The following is a 26,416-nucleotide window of genomic DNA, read 5'->3' as shown; positions in this document are numbered from 1 at the left end:
TATATATAACTTAATATTTAATTCTGAATTTGATTAAAAATCATTCGTCATATGTACTTACGTAATATCTTTCTTTACTTTCATTTACTTTGTATTCCTCTTGTATCCAAATTCCTTCGTAAAATCTTCAATGCTCCTTACTTAGTCACAAATTAAATCATCCATAAAGACCTTAATGTTCCATATGTAACCGATCTATCCCGAACCAGACATCATTTCTTCCATTATAAACTCCGTATCCACTCAAGCCACTTGTTTCTAACCTTGCTTCCTCATCCACTCTTGACAATCCTCCGAGGCGCCTGAAGAGAAGATGGCCACGAGACCTAATGTAAAAACCTTATTATCGTTCTCCCAATGGGTAGTTTCTCTACACGCCTGTATCACTACATTATAAACTTACACCAAATTTACTAAATGTATTATTATGAACAATAGTAAATCTCAATAAAAATATTTAAAAAACTTTCATTTACCTGTTTACGAAATATATAGTAATGATAAAGAATTGCGATCGAGAAAAATTTCGAATCAGAGTTTGCAACGGAAATTCAACTAGAGACCAGATAAGGAAGTTTCACAAAATTGTCTGTACGAGTGTATCTCAAAAATGAAAATTTTTATGAAACTAAAATTATGTATTTAAGGTAGGTGTTAAAACAATGTTCACACCAATATACGTTTTCTTTATATCAGCGAATTTACATTTTCTCAAAAACGGCAGAAACGATTTTGATTAAACTCGTCAATCAAAATACGTTTAAGTGGTACTTAATTTTTTAATATAGTTTTAGCCTCTGGTTAGTATGACAGGGCTTACATACCTTTAATTTTGTTTATCTGAAATAAACTTTTACTACGCTTTTTATAATAATCCAAATATTTATTATTATTATATTTTTATTTAAGATTATTAGACCCACTTGAGTGATGGTGAAGTAAGCTAGGAAGGAATATCTGACCAATTTATTTCAAATTAACTAGTGATAAATAAAAGATTTTCTATAACTTCAGTTAGGACCTACGCTCAACTTAATATGCAAAGTCAAAAACTTAAAAATTAGTGATTAAATTTTATTTTAGAAGAGGATGATATTTCCCATATTACAAATTTATATATAGGTGAATTACTATTCTTGAATTAATTGAGGTGGCCTACAAGTCCCGTAAGGAGGCTATATTAATTACAGTTAATACTCATTATTATTACAGAGACGAGACTTGTGAATAGTAAATTAAAGTGGCAAATGACTTATAATTCAGAAATAATGAATTAATGAATAAGGTTGGTAGCCCAAGTTAGCTAGTAATATAAAACGTTTAATAATTTCATGATTAATGCAATTTACAATAATTTTATATTCTAACATTTAATTTCTCTTAACAAAAAAACAACTTTGATTTTAATAAATAACAAGTTTTTAATAAGGAACCCGTCTCTGGAGTGAAATAATTCTAAATTACATTCTTTGTGTTAACCATCGTTATATAAATAAATGACATTTTACTAAAATGGTTTTGCATATTTTCAATCACTAATGACGAAGTTTTTTTTAAGAGTGGAAATACATTAATCTTCGTCAATTGCCGAAGATAATCAATTGGATAGCTATTGATGATGAGAATTTAATCATGAAGTGGTAAGCTTTCCCTCCACCGTTGACATCACTAACTGCTGAGGTCAGGCTGCACATCACCCGAAAAACCTTTCACCTCTCGTCGCGGTTGAGGCATGCATGGAAAACAGTTTTCGTAATATTTTGTATAAGGTAGTTCTTGCGAAGCTCGTTGTAGTTCGTGAGTGTTCTTCGAGACTCTATCGAAGCGTGGGTACAAGTCCTGTCCGTGGCTCTCAGAGTTTTCAAACAAGGGAAAAATTATGTCCTCTGTGGTTTTATAAGCACATATGTCTTGGATCACTTAGGTACTGATTGAAAATTTAAATAATATTGGCATGCTAATTTTTTTAATTTTTTATATCAGATCGGCCTGGTGGGCCTTATATGGTTGATATAACTTATATTATATATATTTTTTAACAGTTGATTATGAGGGGGTATAGTCATACAGATAACACCCCTAACTATATAAAATGTTCTTATTAAAAGAAAAAAAAAAAAGAAAATAAATAGATAAGAATAATACTTCTTAATAAAAGAGGAAAGTAAATTAATAACAAAAAATAATGATATTGGTACACTTAAATAAAACAAATAATTGTCTTCTAATAGTAAAAAGAAACAAGTTCATTTGAATAAGGGACGAGAGAAGAAAAGAGAAAAAAAAAATAATAATAATAATGAATGATAATAATAAGTAAATAGAGGTAGTGTGACTATGAATTAATTTTAAATATATTAAAAATTTATAAAAGAATATTCTGCAGCAGTCTGGGCTTCAGTCTTCCGGTTGAGGTTGGGTTTCCCAGGTTGTAGGTCACTGCTCCTTTAACTGTCGGCAACTGGGAGTGGAACTTCATGAACTGTTTTTTGATATAATCCTCTATTGACTCCATTTGCAATTCGCAATGCACTTGACTATTTCATATGAACCAAGGAGCATTAACTGCGATTCTTAGGACTTTATTTTGAAAGGATTGTAGTTTTTTCCTTTTTGTGAAGGATATGGTTCCCCAGACTTCACAGCCGTACATCAGCAGTGGCCTGAGGATTGTTTTAAATATAAGAAAAGTTGTTTCTGGTTTTAGTTTGAGTATACTAATTAAAATGAAACATCATGAAACGTGAAAACATAGGCTCGATCCCGTTAAGCACAACAAACAATCCCACCTAAATTTCGGTTTACCCGGGAATTTTTCCATACCTAGGTATATTAAATCGATTCTACTATATTTAACTCACTTAGGGCTCCGCAACACTTAATACAATCAATTGAACTTTAATCCATATTCGAGCAAAATATTAACTAATAATAAAGTTGAGCTTCTTTTGACGTAAAGGCTATGTTAGTCTTCATTAATTGAATAGTGTCCTTTCATTTCTAACGTTATATGAAATTGAAATAAGATGTTCACCTAAATCAGCGGCTCCATCTAGTGTAAGTCTGTGGACCACTAAGCCAAAACCTCCTCGTTTGAAACCACTCTACCACCAAGTAAGGACAACGGTCCATGCTGCTTATAAGTATATTTCGAACCCACTGGTAGGAACCAATTGTCTTTTATCCTTGAATGGCTTTCAGCGGCATCTTCGACGGGTCTCTTCAAATCCTTTCGCGCGAAAAGTTTCATTGAGCCTATCAACAATAGAAATATAACACTGGTAGCGTTGTCTTATATTGGTATATAAGAGTCATTTATTGAAGACTTTATGTTTGCAAACCAAAAATGTTTGTCAATTTTTGTTTCTGATTGTGAGACCAGTCTTTGAACAATAGGAACGCACCTAAAGATTATTACATAATTTAAGATAATAATTTTAAGTAAAGATTTTACTTAAGAAAATGTAAAAGAATATTGATCAGCTATTCACGAGTATTGGTACGTTTTGTAACCCACCTGTATACTTCGACCTCAGTGGTTACTTTGGAAGGAGGAATCTCTCTTTTATTCCACCGTGGATCCGCAACTGAAATGACAACTAAATTAATCCACGAAGAAAATGCCCTAAAACATATCCTTGATCTTCAAGAACCCCTTATATAGCAAGAGACGTTCTTATTATAACAGAAACAAGACAAGATTGACTCTGAAGCTTGGGATGGCTTCAGCTTAATAATATAAATGGAGAAGCCGGCTGAACTGGATTTAGTTCCTCATTCATCATGAGAGAAGCACAGGACTTTCTCAGTGCTTTGAATAATCCCTACAGATGTTACCTAACACTAACAGCAATTAGTCACTGAATTAGTTATATTGCAAGTTGTTTATTAAAATAAATAATGGATTAATACAGGCTACCGTTTTAGATAATAAGAAGAACGGCGGATATTTAGATTATATTACTAGAGTGCCAATTCACAATAATGATGAAAGGAAAAATGTTTGTCATGGGAATGACACACATTGAATTGAGTCAGAAGACAAAAGATTGAGAATTGGACATGGGAATTGTAAAATATTGTGAAGTAATTAGATTCTACTTAAGAAAACATTTGGTTGTTTTTTCAGAGCTGATGGCTATAGCTTGATAAATAAATAAAACAAGACATGCTAAGCATTTATATACTAGACATTAGAGCGGCTGGAGCACAATGCAGACTCCATTGTCCTCCGAACAGATCTAGGATCTGGTCCTTGAACCAGCGTATAGTTACTAGTAGCTTAATCATCTTGAATGAATATTATTAGTCCTCCCAAAATATGTCAGGCTTGGTTAAGAACGCTCGTCCACTGGAACTTTAGCTTATCGCTAAAGTGGGACGGATAAAACTTTGATACCTACATGAGGTCCTCGTCTTCGACCGGTAATATTGAGCCACAGTTTACCGGTGTTTAGTTCGCTTTTTCTGTTGTGTGCTGTAATGTCTTAAGACTTAATTTAAAATCTATCATCTAATTCTCATTAAATATAAGGGAGCAGAGAAAAGAATTAATAATAAATTGCGGAATTTAACATTCTAAACCTAATTTATTCTTTACTGATATATAAATATAATAAAATCCTATGAAAATTCAGACGGTTGAAGAAGAAAAACTTCCAAGAATGTTCTTAATTGAAAATTGTTTGAGCTCTTATTAGGAGTTAATGATTTTCCATCTTCCCTCGAGTTATGTTAAGCATAACATCTTTTGTACTTAATAAAAGTAATAAATGAGGACCAAACCAATTTTTTTTAATGAGCTAAGCGTATCAGTTTATTACGTTTTGAGAAATTCAAACTTCATTAAATATTGGTAATTTTTTCTATCTATTATCAAAGTGTTGCAGTCTAATGTCGCTCGATGCAGCCTATTGTAGATCGGAGTATTAGTCACTAGTTATGTTAAGTGGTTAATAAACTGCCGTATTGAGTTCGCTCGTTTTCGCTTTCAGTGTAAGTGGGGCCTAAGGGTAGAATGAGTCCGATTCTAGAGTCAAATAACATTTATTTAGTAACTTTCCAAAAAAAAAAAAAATAATCAAGACATTTTCCATATCAGGGTGGCCAACAAGTCGATCGCGAGACCAATTTGGCTTGATCGCCGATTGCTCACAATGTGTGGGGTGGAATTCCGTGTACCATGTACTTTGAACCGATTGTAGAAAACAAAACTTTCAAGCAATAGTTTCAAATATATTCTATATGGATCATAAGTTATTAATTATCCATGTTCTTTTAATTCCGCTGGATGTGAGTTTTCTGGCCCTTTAAATAATTACTGTTGTTTTTTACGTAGATAGATAAGCCGTATATCTATATTTCTGTACGATGTGTACTAAACGAGCTATTGGTAGATAAGCAAAAAGTAAGTCATATTATTCTGTCATGATATATTTTCCTGCCCCCTCCCCTTAAAAAAAACACGAAATATTGAAATCAAATTATCAGCCATTATCTAAAGCTTTATAACAACTTTTTCATATTTACAAACAAATAGTACAACAACTTATACATTGTTGTGCATAAAAAATATTAAATTTCATTTTAGGTTAGCGAAAATCTATCTTGAAAAGTGTTGAATAACCGATTATTTTAGGTAACGCATGTGCAGTAATGCCGCTATAAGAATTTGGGTCTGGAAATTTATTTTCTTCATGAGCCTATATCTCGAATAATTAATAAGTGTTTTAAATAATTAAAAATAGTTTTGAACATATATATTACTTATACACCTATACCTCAGAGGAATATACCTGATACTGAAACACATAAACATAGTATGCATTTCTCACCCCTCTTCCCCCCTTAGACTACGCCTATCACAAGTTGATCGCGACATACTTATAAGATAAAAAGAAGATCTTTATACAAAAAAGTAAACCAAAAAAATTCATTTACATGTGGTACTACTATATTAACTTTTTTTATAATAATTAATATTATTATTTTTATTATTAAAATTAGTTTTGACAGAAAACTCTTTAATTTTAAATACAAGTAAAATATCAACATAATAAAAAAACAAAATAATGTAATTAGTTAACGTCTGAATGATAGAGATTGATACAATCATATAAAACTACGGAATTAGTTTATTTTCTTTATTTTTTATATTATAAGTATAACTTAATTAATATAGTTATAAATGACATAGCATTTAAAACTTAAAAGTAACTTTTCATGTCTCATAGTACAACTACTTTAAAAAAATAATTAAAATATAAGAGAAACAATTGGCATAACTGTTTATTGAAATCGTTAAAGGGAGCATTTAAATAGGAATACTCACGTAGATGAAATCTTATATTTCAACTGTAGAAATATTTTCTCTTACCTAAAACAAAATTAAATATATCATTAATAATATTTTATTAAACTATAAAATGACTTAATAAACTATATAGACTTATTAACTTTTCGTACTACTCTTAAGTTACTATTTATTAAAAATAATTATATTAAAAATAATTGAAGGGAACATGGAAAAAATAGTTTATTATTTTTGTTTTTTCAATAAGATAGACCAACCTACCTCATTCTATCTATTCCACACTATTGATAATCAATTTAAAAAAAAGGATTTTGTACAAATCCTTTCAAATACTACCATTCAAATAATAAAACCACTATGAACACTATGCCATGCTATGCCATTCTGCCATTTGAGTTATTATCAATTGAAAAATGCCAATTCAATTATTAAAGAGGTAAAATATAATTGTGTAGTAATTATTTTATTTAATATATGATGACATATTGATCTTCTATGTAATTAGTAACTATTCGAATAGTTTAAACTATGTTGTATTTTCATTTCATTAACCATGAAAAACTAATAAAATTTATCTATTGCAAATAACTTATGTGGCATATTTTTATATAGTTCATATTCCATATCAGTATAGGTAAACATGTTGGACTTAGGTGACAAACAAAACAAAATTTATAGGGAGACAAAAAAAGGATTTTGTACAAATCCTACCATTCAAATAATAAAACCACTATGAACACTATGCCATGCTATGCCATTCTGCCATTTGAGTTATTAGCAATTGAAAAATGCCAATTAATTTTTGAATGTTTAAAAAATTAAAAGAGAACATCAATTTGACAATACGATCTAGAAATAGTTAAATAATTTAAAAGAAAGTATTAAAACAATCAAACCAAGTAATTTGAAGAAGACAAGTAAAGCTTTTTTCTATAAGCTATCTTTCTCTATTTCAACAAAAAACATATTATTATTTATTAAAGAAAATGTATTACTTTTATGTTTATGAAAATGTATTATTACTTCTAAGCAATTTGGTATAATTGTTGAATTTAAAAGTGTACCTTAACCTTATAGCATCCACATTTCAATTATTAGTTCTTAAAAATTTCCAAGTACTGTATGATAGGTTTTGCTTTGTCTTGTTTACTGATATATGTGACATTTAAAATTTAGTTTAAGTTTCGCAAATTTTTCTTGTAAGTTGTACCCCCATAATTAACTGTCTCTTATAACATCAAATATTAACATCAACCAGTCATGGCCCGCGTGATCTAGAGGGCCCTATAATTCCTATAATGGACCACTCTTAAGTATTTGTTACTTTTCAAATATTTTTATTAGATAAAAATTATGATTTATAGTATTTTGTTAATTTCTGTTTAAAGCTAAATGTTGATCAGAAAACTTCTCATGCCTTTTGGGCTCCCAAAACGTAAAGTACCCGAGGTTTCTCACTGGGCTGAAGATCCCACCCCTCCCTGAATACTAAAAGTAATAAAGAAAAATAAATAAATTAAAGAGCCAATGACCTGCATTCTATGAGTGAAGTGACAATATTTTTTTATCAGAAAATATAATAATCACTTTTATAAGTCGAATTATATTAAGAAATCATGTTGTAAATATACTAGTGGCAATGGTAAAAAATAATAAAAAAGAGGTGTAAGAAAAAAATTGAAGTTACTATAAATTTATGCCTCAGAAATAAAAAAATTACATTAAAAATACGGCATTTAAAAACTTAAATAAAAAAAAATAAAGAAAACGTAAATAACTTTTAACTGGAAATAAATGTTACCTTTTCAAACCAAATAAATGAAAAAATTACCTTTACAACAAAAGTAAATCCAGAGTAATTCAAAATTGTTAATAAAATATAAAACTACCCATAGTTCGTCAATGGGAGGATTTTAGTGGTTTAACTCCTGGAAAGGAATGAAAGGAAGATTTTTTTTTTAGTTATTTATTTAATGTGATTTACAACTATCCAAATAATAAAAACAATAAGTAAATGTGTGGAATGTTTCATTTACACTTGAAAATCTTGGGAAGGAACCACCCGTTGATGGTACTTCAAGCTTTAATTTAAATTAGAAAGTCCCGAGGCTATCTTTTTTACAGATGCCTCGGAGGATTATCAGGGATTGTTAAGGATGAGATATTTAGAATTAATGGGTTAGGATGGGTAAGGAGTTTGAAATGAAAAGACGCATATCTGTTTTGGGCCAAATCTGCAACGAATGGGATGTTAAGGTCTTTGTGGAAGAGTTTTTGTAACGTAATGAGGAGCATCAAGGATTTTGGATTGTAAGGATTGGATACGGGAGGAATTTGATGGTTTGGTCAAGCCCCAAAGCTCAGCTCCATATGTCCAAATTGGTCTGATTAACATAGTGTATAATAATTTTTTGTAGTGAATGGGGATTTTTTTTTCGTACCCCTCAGACTAAATAAGTGTAAGAATACATACATATAGGTAGGTATATTTATACCTGGTAGTTTGGAATCCCTTCAATTGCAAAGTGAATGAGAAGTGTAGAGTGTTTGTCAAGTAGGTGTTGTAGCAATCGAAATCTGCGAGCAGTTTCTTGTCGTTTCAGTCTTGTATGTGGATTCTAAGTAAGTCTCTTGTCAAGATGGAGTCCTAAATATTGAATCTTGTCAACAGGCGTTATTGGAGTATTTAGAAAGGAAACTGTAGGACAGGAGGGTAGTGGTTTACGACGGAGAGTAAAGGTGATCTGGTGGGATTTGTCAGGATTTATTTTGATTCTTCAGTTTTGACACCATTCTTCAATGGATGTTATGTGTGTCTGAAGTGTTAGTGATGCATTAGTAGGGTCTTTGTTTACAGACAGTATACATGTGTCATCAGCTTTTGTTGTAAGGACTGTGTTAAGGTGGATTGGGATGTCAGCAGTATAAATCGTAAAAAGAATGGGACCTAAGATGAGTAGGCTATGATTTACTTTAAAGGTCTATCAGAGAGGTAGGAGCGCATTAAAAGGAAATAAGTAGGGGGAGGGGAGAATTTACGAAGTTTATAGAACAGACCTGGATGCCAGGACTCGATCAAAAGTTTGTTCATCATCGAGGAAGACTCCCGTATGTTATCCCGTGCAGTATATTAATTCCGCGCTCCAATGTGGAAGATATTATATCAACCACTCGATGACACTTGTATGGTAGAATGGGATGATCAAAATCAAACTGGTTGTCAGGAATAACATGATATGAGTCAAGGATTGGATAGAGGTTTTTTTAATAAGAGTTTTTCTAGGATTTCGCCCATAATGGACAGTAATGAAATATGACGGTATGAACATGGATATTCAAGTGGCTTGGAGGATTTGGGAAACATTTTTATTATAGACATTTTCCAAGAGTCAAGGAAATAGGTGAAAGCAAGTTATCCTTTGATTTCGCTCATAGGTTTTATGTAGTACGATAAAGAATACTTTAAAACGTATTATGTGTAATATGATTGTAGTCTAGTTACCCCTTGTGTGTATTGTGAAACAAATATCAGGGGTTTAAAATCTGTCATCGCAGAACACCACGGAAAGTTATAACAAATATTCTTTTGATTTTGGGTAACTTGCAAAGGTTATTAATTAAAAATCTACAATTATATTCGACAAAAATGTACAAGCAAATCCACATTCCTTGAAATGAATGCATATCTCACAGTTTTGTTGTAATACTGATATCTATTTATTATTTATTATTATTATTTTTTTTTTTTTTGCAGCAAGGTTAGCCTTGAAGATGTACGATGTACTGATAGAAATCCTATCGACCATCGACCTAAACCTGACTTCCACACGTCTACTCTGCTTCTCATGCTCAGCGACATTCTTCATTTCAAAATGGTACCCGGAACGTATTGACCAAATACCAGAGGATGAATTTTTCATACTGATGTAAGGTGATTTGACAAGCAAAATGTCCGTGCCAAAATGAGTCAATAAATTGTACGAGTGAATGTTCTAAAAAAATACTTAATGCTTATTTTTAATGATAATTAAGAAGCTTTCCCTACTTGTGGTATTAGATTCTAGGAGTATATAAGGGGTTGAAACCTAATAGGAAAGGATCATGAACTGATCCTAAGGTAGATAACTGATAGGTAAGGTGATTAAGATTGATGATTAAGTAAAGTGATTAAGTATCTTTATTTATCATGAACAACTTTGTAATTTTTGATTCTTTTTTATAGATTTAATGACGTTCTAAAAAAATGTTTTCAATTATTTTGATTTGTAATTAATTAAGTATCATTAGGTTTATGGTTAATATTGAAAATTTCAACTTTTAATTTGATGTCTTTGAATCATTATACTGAAGGGTAGTGTAAGCCCTGATGAGGCCCTGCCAAGTGGGAGGGGAGAGGGGGACGTTAGCTTATATTAAATAGTTTAATTACTATTTTATTTTTGTTTTATTAACGCACCAGGACCAACTTCTTTTTATAATCTTTACTCATAAATAAATATTTTCGTATTTCCATGGTTATTTAGTCAGCTTTTATGTTCGCCAACACATAAATGGAAATATAGTAAATATATGAATATCTATAACTACAATAAAAGCAATGATAAATCGTATACACATTTTTGGCGATATGTAAAATATAAAATGAAATAAAGACAAATGGAGAGTGACAAAAACTGCATAAATAAACTGAATAATTCAATAAATATATCCTTATCTGCATGGTTGATATGACAATAGTCATTTGCTACTTTCAGTAACAATCTGTATAACCAATCGTGAGCCCTCATAAATCCTATTAATGTCTTTAACAACTACATGTTTTAAATAGAAAATTACATACTTTTTATAAAGACACTCCCCATGAGGTCATAAATTACAATTAAAACTAACAACACGGGAAGGGAGAGGATATGGCTATATTAAAGGGGAGTTACACAGGGGAATATGTTTGGGATGGGATATGTTTTGATTTGATTAGGAGCCAGATCATGTTTTCCCCAAGCGCCATTGTTTCTTTTTCATTTATTGTACTGGCGGTAGTCATTGTTGTGTGTATCTCCAATTTGGTCTCTCACAATCCAATTCCAGATAGCGCATCCAGTCCATGGATATCGTTAATAGCTTATTGTGTGCGATTTTGAATTACGTTGGATCGAAGGCTTGGTTTCATCAGCGTACATTTCCTTTTTATTAATAAAATACATTATGAAACTGGTATACAAAGCACAGTAATAAGTTATTTGTTTAAATATATAAAATTTTATCCGTTTTGGTCTCAAAACATATTTATTCACTTTATATGTCCAACATTTCGGCCAATTCGGCCATCCTCAGGGACAATCTTAATACAATTTTAGAACTAAATCATTTAAAAATACTTTATGCAGGCTATCCTGCCCGGGTCAATCCAATAAATTACCCTTAGTTAGTAAATTTTCACAGTCACCTTCTTTGTTACAAATTTTTAACATAGGAGTTAGTGATATTTTGTTTTTTTATAGACTACTACTTAGTCCCACGTTGTTAGATTTTTGTTAATTTAAAATAAAATAAAATAGGTTTATTATTTTATTACAACAGAAAGCACGAAAAACGAGCCAATAAATAAATATCCATTTATTTATTTATCTATACGGGATAACCCCAGTTACATACATAAAAATAAGTATAAATTATACTATAAATATAGTATAGTTATTTTATTCTTGTGTACAATATAATTTGTGTAGAAAATAATTAATATAATGGAAAACTTAACAGAGGTATTATCTAAATAAAAATAAAAACAATAACAAAAAAAACCAGTTTTAGTTGCTAATCAATATATCATTTAATATAGTACGTAACAGCAAGAATACAGAGTAACGAAAGTTAAAAGTTATTTGGTTTATTTGAACTTTAGAATAGTTTATTTTTTAGTTGAAATAAACTCAAGAAATCAAAAATTCTTTTTTTTTTTGGTTATGGGTAGACTCGAATTCACATTGTAATTTTGTTTATGACAAGTTATAGCAAAAGTCTAATATTGCCTGATTTGATACTTGATATAGGTCAAAATACTAGAGAATATCAGGACACTCAACAATAATATGGAAGAATTTATAAACAAAAATTATAACGCAATTTAATCTTCGGGCTTAAATTTGATCAAGATGAGCGATTTCAAGTAAATAGTATGAAGTTTCTCCAGTGGGAACTGTTTTCCGAAACCAAATAAGAAGCAGGAAGCACATTAAACAAAAAGAAAGGAATACGGTAAAAAGAATCAAGAATAAAGAAAAATCGATTCCAAACGAGTTGATGGTTGTGAATCGGTTGAATTAAAAGAATTGGTCTTCCCATATTAAGTAAAGGGTAACCTCCATAGAGAATAAAAAATTAAAAACATTATACGGTCCAGACTTATATCTTCCAAATCTGTCTTCCTTGCTCCTTACATTACACATAATATCATAGAAATTTTATTATAATTAAAATTGGTGTAACCCAACACTTATCTATAATTGATCTATAAATTTAAGAGATTAATATTACACAATGCTACAAAAATACAATCCCAATTCGATAATCTCATTCCTAGTTTCCATTGTCTAAGAGTCGACCACAGCTTCGCTAATGAACAGCCACTTCTCAAATAACCCGAACAATGGACACTGTCCCAAAACACATTGGCCTCTGAGAGATAAGAAAGAGCAGAAAACATCTCTCACTGCCCCCTCTCTTGTCTCCTCCCCCAATTCGGTTCTCGGATTACTTTTAGATTATCCGTAGCAGATTATGCGCTCATATAAAAATACACTCGTAGCAAACAGGCAACAGACAGATAACAAATGATCTCCGCCAGGAGGACCCTCTCCCCTAGCAGAATAAATAAATTACCTACCTCACCCTCGGCCAAGGGCGCATTCAATTTTTCACACAAATCCCTTGGTCGCCAATAAACCTAACCAGGGCTGACTTCCCCTCGGCTAATAATATAACTTTTATTGTCCCCCTAAAGTGGCTCGCTCTGGACGGGATGCCACAAGTTGCAAGGGCTGGCACCTCAATATCATAAACTGGAATAAGCTTCAATATATGTCTCGCTCCCAAATATTTCCCCCAATAATCCAAAACCTTATTACATATTGAAATACTTGAAAATCACTAACAAGAAGAAGTTACGGACTTGAGAAAACCGATATCAATGAACATTTTCCAATATTAGATCGAAAAATATTATATACGTGTTGGAGGAAGAAAAATTAATAATAAAAAAATTATATAATTTTAGCATGGTATCGCTTTATGTATTGAAGCGTCTAATGTGTAAACAATGAAAAAAATATTTCTGTTTATTTTAAATCAACTAAAATGTATAAACAATTATAAAAAAAAAAAATATGACTTGCTCTTTTAAAAAAAAATTCTTCGGCCTTATAACGTGTTTTGGGTTTGGGATTTTTCATACATTTAGAAATATACCAACAAATTACAAGTATTTATTACTGATGAGATTAGAACTCAACTTCGTGCTCCTACACTAATAATACCGACAGAGATTGGTCCAACATTACAACCTACATTAATGTAGAAGGGTACATTTTCATCTGAGTGCTAATGATGTTAATGGCTTTAATGATTAGACTACTTATTCCCTCTTATCAATCTAATTTAAGAAGATATTTATAAGTTAGTGCAGTCATTAAATCTCGATATACAGATATAAAATTCTCGCCTTCACATGACTTATAGATTTTCTAATATTACAAATTATGTTTTAATTTACTACAAAAGTAGTTAATATCCCTGTATTGATATTATTTATTATTGTTTTTGTAATTCCCATGAATCTGAAACTCTTAATCATTTAATTTTGGAATACATAAATAATTAAATATTCCACGAAATCTGTGTATTCGGTAGTTAAAGTTTAGAATGCTACATTTGTCGACAAAATTTAAATAATTATTAAACTCAAAATTCACTTCCGACCGTGGACAGTTAATTTACTCTAGTGTCATTTTTAGTAGACCCTGTATGAAACATGTGCATCGAGTTCTATCAAAGTGGTGTAGTCGCACCACTCTGTATTGAGAAATCATAAGCAGGTCTGTTAAAATCCTGTTAACAGATTTTATCAAAATAGGTTCAGTTGTTGTACATTTCTCTTCCACAGTACAGGAGTAGCCTGGTGCATACATTTTGCCCATTGTGATATACATCTGCGAATAATTTTAAAAATTATGTTCAACCAGTCACTCGAACACCTATTTCTGACGGCCCAGAGACGGTTACTAAACCATCTAAATAGTTTGATAAATTGACGTATGAGAAATCGTAGGTAGTTTATCCAGTCGTGAAAAGTTATACTGAAACAAATTCATTAAATTATTTGTAGAATAAGCACCATGATAAACAATTCATTCAGTTGGTATGATCGTAAAACACCAGTTCTGGTTGCATATGGACTTCAACAGACCAGCTATTGGAGCCGAAAGAATGGAGTAGGTGCTTTACGACCATATTACTTGTCCGAATTATTACTTTTTGTTACTAATATATAAATTAATGTTCTTTAATTTTCTGTTCTATTACGATTTCGCTAGGATCCACCATTTAGATATTTAGATTTGTAAGATAAATATAATATAAAAAAACAAGACCTGAAATTTCTAATTTGTCACTTAATTAAACTAATTGATTCTTAGTTCTTTTTTTAAGGTGTAAAACCTTTTGGTGACCAACGACTACTATTTGTTATAATTATAGAGTTGCACTCTACCAAATTAATTACTTTCTTAATAATCGGTTTACGAGTAGAATCGCCAGAAACGCGTTGTCTGATTTGATTTTTGGGAAGAAATTTGAAAACAAATTTCTTTTTTTTTTTTTTGTTTAGGACTAACTAAATAAAATAAAATAAATTTATATGTTATGATAGTCATTGGAAGCATAATTTAATGCTCTTTAATTTCTTTTACAACAGTACCCTTATATGCTAGGATGTTTAGTTTAGGCCAAATAAATAGAACTAATTCCATACTTAATTAAATTAATTAGCTAATTAAAAAGAGTTTTAGAATCTCAGGAAATGCGTTTTCCATAATAACTGTGATGGAAACCAATTTTTAAAGTAACTTGAAGATAAAAGTTGTTGGCAATGGGTAGAGCTCTCTACCGAACTCCAGAGAAAACTTAAACGTACTCGTACTTGTACTTGTGATTGACTTAGACGAGCTGATCAATGGTTGCTTAAGGATTTTAGGCTTTAGGAATTTAAGTTAATGTATATAAGTTACATAAGAGGTAGTTATCAATGAAACAATACTTGAAATTTTAATTCAGTCATTACACTGAGTGATTAAAACTCGCAAACCACACGCAGTTGACGACATAACTGCCATAAAATATTCAACTCGGCTGTAAATATGTCTCAAACAAAATTTATGACTGCATTAAACACCTTGTAATCTAGCCATGGCGCCTTTCAGATCACAAAGCCGGTTCCTTTTGAAGTAGTATTACTTTTTAATAGCATATTACCCAAGCCACAAAAGGAAGAAGGTAATGTCTACAGCATTCGCACACATCGGGCAGACCTCTTGGGTTTTAGAAAATTAAAACAATATAAACCCATAGTTTAGTAAGAAGAGGCTTAAATAGATGCCTCTGAGAAGATGGTTTTAATTTTAAGTCTCATGACGGCGAGCATAAACTGGACACTTTATTAGATACTGAGGAACTCAACCATGGAATTCTGATACCCAACAGCAGGCAGACATACCCGAGGCGCTCAAAATATATAACACGATTTATTGCGATAATATAGTTTTAAATGCAAATCATCCTATGAAACGAATTGAAAATAGAACAAAAATTTAACATATCACATGTAATAATATCATAGGAATATTATATTTTTCTATATAACGATATACATGAATATTATATCAGTCTATATAATAATGTATATGAATATTATATTTTTCTGTATAATAATACATATGAATACTATATATCGATGTTATATACATACATATACACATATAACACATATATATGTTCTATACATAATGTAAATCTAGTTACTTGACTGAGTTGATGATTATCCTTTATCTATACTCCCTAGCTAGTAGATTTATTCCATTGTTGTTTTAATTTTTTTTTCATCTTTACTAATTGGGGCCTAATTAAATAACCTCTACCATTTAACCTCACCCCGCTGATGGAGAAGCCATGTTTTATAGTTATAATAAATACATTTTTATTACCTTTCCCCGCCTAATTCAGTCAGGGTCACCCAGTCCTGAACTAACTGGAAGACACAGACGAAGCAATCAAATTACATATGCAGGACAGGTCGGTCAGATAAAATCTCTTGGAGTTTGAAATTAAGGAGCGGGTCTGAAATGATCTCAAACAGTTTCAAGTAGCCCATCAATTCACAACCGCCTTGATTGAGTTATCTGGACCAAACAAACACAGTTTATCTGGACCGCGTGTCCACGCGCCACAAATGCAAACATGTCCGTTACCGTTCATTCAGAATGCGTTTTGTTTGTTTTCTTAAAATAAATAATCAGTACGTTTTTCTTTTCACCAGAAAAACAAATTTATTATTGATTTGATGTAATCCACTGTAGACAACTTGATGAAAATCATTGTTATTTTTTTTTCAGCATAATTGGTTGGGACACTTGATTAATAATCTGTAAATGTATATGAATCTTAGGAATTTAAAGTTTGCGGTTGTTAGATTGGTTTAAAGGAGTGATAAATTTATTTATTACCTCTATTTTAGTTATTCTGGTCACAAAGCAGTCGGGCCCACCAGACTAAAACTCCCTTTTTCACCCTTCTATTTATTTTATTATCTCAAACAAAATAAATACATAATACAATAATAGGAATATGTATATATTAAACAATATATCGCTATTTGCTTGAATAGTGGCAGAGCTGACAAATGAAAGTGGTGATTTCATTTTGTTTTGGTCGTATACCAAAGATATAACCGTAAACCAGGGTTACTTTACTGGGGTCGCCCTACCGACTTTCCTACGCTAAGCAGCAATATAGCTATTGAGGTTTCTCTGTAAAGGGTGGACAGCACATTATGTTAGAAACTAGTGGAAGTGATAATAAACCTCAAATACAACAGAAAAACTCATTTAGGCTATTGTCCCATTTTTAACAGTAAGGAGTAAATTTGAACTTTGTGTCAAGATTTTGGCTGAATAGAAATAATTAAAAGCTTTCAGTCGGGCAATTTAAAATTGTAACACAGAGAACTGGATAGAGTTTCCTTTAGTAACATGTAGAATTCATCGTAGTTAAAATGATTTTCATTTCAGATGCCATTTTTATAGACCTTTCAAGCGGCAAAATGGCGCTGTCTCAATTTTCGCAAAATTATGTACCATCCCCGATTTTTTTGTTTACCCTCCAACTGGATTATTGATTCTCCATTTACAGTAAAACTTCCTCGTTTAATAATATTTCAGTACTTGTTAATTAAATTTCGGGAAAATTAATTTCGAATTACTAGAATATTTTTTTAGTTATTACCTATTCAACAAAAATGTGTCAATATTAAAAGATATACAAAATTCATTCATTCCCTCTTAGGAATCATAACAAAGCCCAAATAAACTTTTTTGTCTTATTTGAAGTCTACTACCAACTTCTGTAAGTTTCGACATCATGTACGGTACACCTTGTGCGGTTTGAATGCAATTAATTTCTTGTATTATCGAATATTTTGGAGAGAAACGAAGAATAAAAATGAGATAAAATCAGTAAAACTGATATGTTATATCATAAATCAGTATCTAACCAAAATCCCGAACTACCTAATCCAAAATAATAAAATAAACCATCATAATAGCACTCATTAAATATAAGGCAACCCTAATTCAAAAATTTCCCTTAAATATTTTTAATTTTAAGAATAGTTCAGAGTGAATTTTTAAGTTTAATGCGTTTATGACCTGTTGGTAATTTGAAGAACCAAAAAACAGTGCCTTGAACAATGATTTTTCAGTTTTAAAAATTATACTGAGAAATCTATAGAAACGATGGGACTAGAAGTAGGCAATCTCCCGCATTGCAGCACAGGACGAATCTAGGACTCGACATTAAGAAGGATGCCTTTCTGAGATCAGATATTGATTTCAGATCAGTCTAATGGAATCATAAATGAGGAACAAACCCATTAAAGTTAAACCTTCCAAAAATATCGTCATATCGGAATCCCACCTTTCAAAGACTAATGTAATACACATTTAATTTAATTAGATTTCATTAAAACGAAATAAAATTAAAATTTTGAAATATAAATGCCTGAATCCTACTGAATTTTAGATATTGACCTAGGAGCTAGACACTGAATGTAGATGGACTTCCCAACATTAATGTCGCAATGAGAGGGAAGGGAATATTTCAAATATCTTTTCAATATAATAATTGATGGAACTCAACTGAATGGAATAATGATCTCTAAAAATTTGTTTAAAAAAGTTCCAATTCTTAAGTATAAATAAAATTAATTAATTACATTTGAGGAGTTTTCTATCAAAATTCGATACATCCATTTTTGGAACATTACTATTAAAAAAATTATTATTGCATCTGATGTTGATAACTTATACTTTTATTGAAAATGTTGCACATTAACGATGCATTATTTGTTGATAACGGAATATCGGGACATGTTTGAGGGAGGTGTCAATGAAGAACACAATTAAGTAAAACTAATTTTATTTTTAATATATTACGGTCAGAATTTTATCCCTTCATCAGGTATACGAACAAAAAATAAGATAACAATCACAACGAATAAAAGAAAATAACTAAAAATAAAAAGATAACAGATAATATAGGTACGTAAGTAGGTATTGGAAGAAAATTTATAGCGCCAGTAATATATGAAGATAAAAACAGTATGAGAATATAGTACTGTTACAATTATGAAAAAGGGAAAAGAAAGAAAATATTATACATACGAAAATCCGGTAAGTAAATAAATGTACAATGTAAATGAAAATTATTTAAAATGAAAAAAAAGGAGAAAACATATTTGTAACTAATTAATGAAGATAACTTAGATGTTAATCGTTGAAAATTAACATATATTAGCGGAAAATTTAAATTTGGGGATAAACTGAATAGGTTTCGGTTGCTGAAATGCATAAAAAAGTCATAAGAGTACAATGGCATTAATGGTGGGAACCAAGAAGGAAATTTAGCAAACGGAAAATCATAGTAGATAGAGCACATTTCCAGTTAAAATAAAAACAAATGTATATAAAAAACAAATAATGATAATGCATACTGATAAACATACAAATAATGTACATAAATAAATAATAAACTCTAAATTAATTTATAGTAAACCTTGTCATAAACATATGGAAGAAATAAAGTCATGAGAGAGGAAAAGAGATAAAAACAAAGGTAAAACAACATAGGAAAGAACGAAATTATAAAGCAGATTTCTGTAAATTATAAGAATAAACATTCATACTTTATTCCAGAATAGTTTGTTCTGTTGGAATAATTCGGTAAAACAATTTTCTTGTTCGAATTTGAAATATGAATTTTTACAATAAAAACAGTAATAAAGCATGTTATAACACAAAACAGTAAATGAAAAACAAAAACTAATGGATCCTTGATAAATAAATAAAATGATGGAAATATATACAATGAATAAAGAACAGTTTTATATATTTTTTAAAAATTATAAAATACTAATAATTAGTAGTAATCAAAAAGTTATCATGATAAAAAAATGTTATCGTTAATTTTTTTAATGGGATTCATTTTCAACTATTCAGTGTTAATCAAAATGATTAAGAAAAATAATCTCCTTAATCTAAATTAAAAACATGAATAAAAAAATCTTAGTTTGTATAGTTTCAATTATGATGTGTATTTTTAAAAATTAATTTTATGTGTACTATTGACAGATACATTATAGATGAAATGCTCCAGGAAAAGTTGGCCTATACTGATAACTAACACGTTTAGGAGTATTTACGGAGCCATATAATTTAATAATCTGCCGGGGGTGTAGAAGAAAAAAAAGTCGCTAAAATATTGTATATTTGTATAGGACTCAAAACAAGAAAAATATTCTATAAGAAGATATCACTCTGAATTGAACATCATTTACTATGGAAGTTAATATTTAAATTTCATTAGTAAAGTAGTTGGTATGCATATGAAAATAAACATTAAATTAAATTAAAACTTAAATAATGAAAATCTTTAGACATGAATATCTTTTAAACGAAGTGTATACGGCCATACTTTCATAGAGAATATTATTCTTGTTTTGAGATCCTTAATATATATATTTCACTTATTAGGGATATAAACTAGCACATTACAAATATTTAATGATAACAAAAATAAATTAAAAATAAGAGAAACATTAAGTGGATATATTATTGAAAAAATAAACAGACAGAGAAATATATACATACTGCCAAAAATGGATTCATATGGAATATTTTGACATTAAAAACCTAACTCACAATAACAATACCCACCGACGAATCTAACCTTTTAAGTCTACATGAGAGAGTCATAAATCTCTAGCAGGATTATCCCAAGATGGCCAACAGATTCGGTGTCTTTCGCAGGGAGTTCTGATTTCACTGTTACATGGCTGTCGTTTCGTTATGAAATATCTTCTAGACAACTTTCTTTTGCGATGATTATTTATTATCCTATTTACATTTATAATTAACATAATCAACCATACAGTAATAACACTAATACCTATTTCTAAATACGGAGCAGCACTTTCCAATGCATCAAAATATGTACTGTTAAATACCGACAATACTATCTAAAATTCTTAAAAAAAATTGTAAACACACAATACATTTTATGAGCCTAAAAACAGTAATATCTCCTATGTATGACAAACTATTACAAATTATAACATTATGAGATATTCTTCAAATCATAATTACCAAAATCTGGTTTTCCTGTTTGTAAAAGTAGGTGTGTTAAGAAACATAATAATAATTAGAAAAATGACGATTTTATGTGTGGAATTATATATGAATTTAATCTAATTAAGTATTTTAGCATCCGTTGCGTTTAAACGATTTTTTAATAATCTAAACAATTTTTGTGGTAATCCATTTTTTAAATATACCCTAGTTTTCCTAAATTACAGAAAAGGTCTCGATTAAAATTTATATTTACAAAATTTGTTTTCGGTTGATTGAGATATTCGCATCAAGGGCATTTTGGATCATGAAAATCGAGTAAGGCAAAACCAGTGGAGTGCTGTATTTATTTAATTATTTAAATAATTAAAAAATATTCTGAAAAAGGTATAGGTGGCAGATTTAAGTAGAAATATTTAATCTTTAGTTAAGATTAATCAGAGAGTTTACTCCAAAAGGTACTTCAGATTCCGTACTTACGGCCAATTAAGTATTGGAATATTTTTATGAATCGTGGTATAAGATTTCAAAAAATAAAGTAGTAAATTAAGTACAGATGAAACCAAAAAGCTGCATATACACATTAAATAAATCGTACTCTTCAACAAACAAAAATATTCTTTTTTATAAAACGGATTAATAAAAAAAAAATATACCCATTGTACCGCACCAGTTAGCAGAATATTGCTACAGAAATAAAAATGAAACTGTATACAATCATTCCGTGCTGAAAGATAAAATACATCAAAGGTTTCTACTGTATAAATGAATAAATGTTGCAATATATACTAGACCATGAACTTGTAATTAATTTATTACTAATCAATATTCATTTTACACAACTATGGACACGTCATATAGTTTTAATTATATTTATATTTCAAATTTACTTTAAAAGTCTAAAAAAACAAAACAAAAAAAAAACATGCTAACAGAAAACATACCTGCATTCCCGATTATGAATTCGTTTTCCATAATACTCTATATTAACAATAATTTTCAATCAGCTAAAACTGTGGTACAAAATTTAACTGAAAAAATTATCACATTTTAAAATCAACACCAATACCTTGAAAGTTTGGAAAATTGGGATCTTTTTAAGGAAATATTGTGTTTAAATGGAAAAGAACATTTTAGTCAAGAGACAACATTCACAATAGAGAGGTAAAACTTTCGAAACGGGTCCTCCCCAATAATTGGATGTCGCAGATCCTGACGTTGCACAGAGAGCTCACATGGAAACAGCCAACTGGTCATAGAAAAGACGTGGACCCCGGAGTGCCCAGTTGTGGAGTCACGGAGACTACAGAACAAGCAGTCGTATGCACCGCATACGAGGAGGAGGAAGGAAGAGATTTAAGCTTCAGGGAATTCGTATATAGCTGGAAAGATGTGGTAGGCGCTGCCCATTTTTCTATCACATGAAGAGGAACTCCACCTGGAAGGAGATGAGCCAGGAGAAGACTGTAAGGAGTAAAGGACCATACGGATGTACTGACAAGGAGAACTGTACCTATTTGAACTGGACGATTGCAGAAGACAAGTTGCAGCCCGTACTGGACTGGCACCATAGAAATAGATTGAAAAATTGTACCCTACAATTAAACACTTTGCACCTTAGTATGTAAAATAATAATTTACGTAAAACCTATGCGTAATACTCCACTGCAGCCAAAACCCCAGTTTCCCAAAAGGCAAGGTAGGGAGGGATAAAAAAAAAAAGAAGGTCAAACTGTAATTGATAGCTGAACGGAAAGAAATATATCACTTTTATTTAAATGAAACCTACAACCAGTAATTTATTTATATCTTTTATTAATTAATTATACAATTTACAGTTAATTTAAAGCCAAGTAATACCTACAAAGTGTATACCAATATATGCAAATTCTAAGAAAAAAAAAGAACGAACCCACGAAAACCGAACAAAGGAGTATGAAAATAACTAAAAGTAAAATTATAGCCTTTTACAACCTCAGGCGTCGGATCTGTCGACAGATTCAATGTAGCACCAATTTCTGAGAGTGCATCACTGACAAAAATAAAAAAAAAGTACCAATTATTTAATTTTGTTTTCATTTCGGAATTTTTTATTATATATTTTTATTTTTTTTAGTCTCGGAAATGTTTGGAAGAATTTAAGGAAATTTCCATGACTGTGATGCATTGTGTGACTTTTCCAGAATAAAAAAAAACTCTAACTTTCGTCAGTATTTTTTCTTGCCGGGTTATTTTTCTATAGAGATCCTGTATTCATTACAAATTTCAAGGTTTCATAGAAATATACATTAAAAACTAGAATCTGTAACAGGAGAATTGTGCTTCAAAAAGTAAATATCTTGGAAATACCGGCTAGTATATTTCTCGGTCCACCCTATCCTGAGTAATTTTTAGTGATGAGTTTAAATAATTTTTTTAGCCCCAACCAGGGAGGAGACCAAAGCTACTAAAAGGTTAGACAGTCTCGTTAGAACTCCCGGTGGCAGCTAATTCTATTTGATAGCCCAGCTGGGCTCTAAAACCCCAGGTCGCTTCAAAAGACCCCTCCGAGGTTTCGAGCCTGATTTTTCATCATGGAGGTGAGCTTTGATTAAGTTATTTCGTTGCGTTTAGTTAGCAACCGGGGACCAATAATTATTCAATGCAATTCAAAGAAAGTAAGAACCGTTAACATAAACGCAAATGGGCATTTTTTTACATTGAAATTTACTTGTAAGCCAAAACCTAAAAATAATAACATGATTCCAGTCATTTAAAAAAAATTGAATACTAATAGAACATTAGTATTATAGATATTTGCAAATGGACGCTAAAATATACACATCCCTACAGATATTCATATTAGTCCAGTCAAATTAGATACTTTGACATTCTAACTTTGATGGTGGTACTACACAGAAGGTTGCTTCTTTATGCCTTGCCTTATTGTGTAGTACCACCAAACCATATTGTCTTTATTACAAGTCCAACGGATTCGTGCCTTGGCTTTAGCTCTGGGAAAAGTGGAAGGGGTAAACACCGTGTAATCGATCAATTTTACAATATTGAATTAATTTTTAAAACATTGGCATTTAACCTGATAAAAAGTTGTGTTTTACCAAGCTTTTGCTTATATCCTGAAAGTTATTGGGTTTGGTGGAATGTTTTCTATACAAAATAAACTATTATACATTAAATTTCCTATAATACTTTTAAAAATATTGTAAAGAATACAATTTCAATATGATTTCATGTAGTATTCATAAAAAAGAAAAAAAAAACAGTAAATCTCTTTTTGAAATCTACTGAATTAAATATGATTTATTTCTATAAACAATAAATTTCTAATTTTAGAACTTGCTTTACATCTACACTTCTAATTCTAATTGTAGAAGTATGGTATTAACACCCTAATCGCTATGGTTTTCTGTTGTAATTAAAATGTTCTGACCCTCAATTTTCATGATAGATAAATTCCTATGTTCCATAAATTTGATGAAATGCATTAAAACAAATATAAATACAGTGAGTATTTACAAACTTTTCAGAAAAGAATTGATACAACTCCTTTTGAAAATTATAACTACTTACAACTCACAAGAAGCATATAAATGTTCTATTAACATAACTCATTTTGACGGGATATCTTTGCCTTTATCTATCACATGATGCTACTTAGAAGACCTCTTCTTCAAGCACTTTATGTTCCAGGAAGCCTCCTATGTAAAGATAAGAAAACGACTTGATAAGAGAGAAGTATTGGCTGGATAAAACCGAACAATGGAGAAGTTCCAATCCTGTTGTTGAATGAAGTGAGAAAACCGGATCAAGAAAATTCAAAATATAAAAAGGAAAGTATCTGCATTCTGGTACAGAGAATGTTAATACATATATTTGCAAAAAATCTGATCCATTTTCAAAAAAAAAAATATATCATTGAACATTTCTGGGCTAAGAATTTTATTTTTTAAAAAATTGCTTGTTCAAGGATCTTAATTATTTTTTATAAAAGGTTCTGTTAACCTTTAATAGAACAAAAAATGAGTAGTAAACTTTATAAGTAGGGCATTTCAAGTTGTTTAGATTCAGGTTAATAGAATTGTTTTGTTGAATAAATTAGTAATAATAAACTATAATTATAATACCTCAATAACTAAATATGTCTCATTAGAGATATAAAAAAGAACAGCCATATTTGTATAAATATTCTCAAATAATTTCATATCAATTTATCTTTAATTAATATAAACTAATAAAAATTGTTAACTATAATCTACCTACCTAGGTAGATTTTTTTTTATTTATCATGGTGGGAGTTAATTCTATCTTCACATAATTCACAATTTAGATCAAAGAAAAGAACATTTAAGAGGAAATGTCATAAATACAAGTTTTTACTGTTTTAATATTAATATAAAAATAAAGGTATCATAATAGTAGAAGAAAACAATTTATTATAATGTGACAGCCCTGAAGAAGCCCTGCAAAAGGTTGGTTGACGATAAATAGTTTTCTTCTCCTATTTTGATACCTTTATTGACCGCAACTCGGACTATCTTCTTCATGGGTTAACTATCTTCTTTTCTTATAAGAAAAATTATATGATTATAAATGAAAAAAATATATGATTATAAATGAACACTATTGGATGGTCACCGATCTCTACTAAAACATAAGTGATGAAACAGGCAAAAGGAGAAAAAGAGCTCATTTCACTTTTGAGATTTTAAACTATGAGACTTTAATTACAAATAGAAATATAAAAAAACAAAAAAATAGGCATTAGAATAAATATTTCATCCATTGTAATACTATACCAATTTAGTGTAATATACAATACAATAAAGCCAAAAATCTTTTCTTTTTGTCATCTAAACAAAATTAGCTAAGTAACATAAACAAGAGCAAACAAATGTTCATAAGATTAAATCAAACATTATGATATCACTTTTCTCATAAATCGATTTCAGTTATCAAAAAAATAAAGGTAATAAAAACCATAACAACTCTTTCTTTTGTAACATTAACATTATGCCTCATTAAATTAAAAAATATTCATGACTAAATATTCTTAAATAATTATTAATTTTAATAACAATAAAATAACTTTTTTTAAATACAAATTTGGGCCTGACCCATGAGTGCAACGAACTTCTCTAATAAATACCTTGTTGTT

The 26,416-nt window shown here is 30.1% G+C and overlaps 1 long non-coding RNA gene across 2 annotated transcripts in view; it reads left to right on the top strand.

The window, feature by feature from the left end:
• LOC106681225 (uncharacterized) overlaps positions 1-10,316 on the top strand; it is a 13,191-nt gene extending 2,875 nt beyond the window's left edge. The window contains exon 3 of one of the 2 annotated variants that reach the window (XR_010845140.1): positions 10,072-10,316. This is a non-coding gene — a long non-coding RNA (uncharacterized lncRNA). Of the gene's footprint in view, positions 1-10,067 lie in introns of both variants that reach the window. The other variant, XR_001343211.2, reaches the window with a different exon arrangement.
• The last annotated feature ends 16,100 nt before the right edge of the window (positions 10,317-26,416 follow it).

This window comes from Halyomorpha halys, unplaced genomic scaffold, assembly GCF_000696795.3.
Source record: "Halyomorpha halys isolate HHAL.00 unplaced genomic scaffold, Hhal_1.1 Scaffold320.1, whole genome shotgun sequence".
In the NCBI taxonomy this organism is placed as follows: domain Eukaryota; kingdom Metazoa; phylum Arthropoda; class Insecta; order Hemiptera; family Pentatomidae; genus Halyomorpha; species Halyomorpha halys.
The sequence above is the reverse complement of the archived record's forward strand: the minus strand, read 5'-3'. Positions and strand labels throughout refer to the sequence as shown.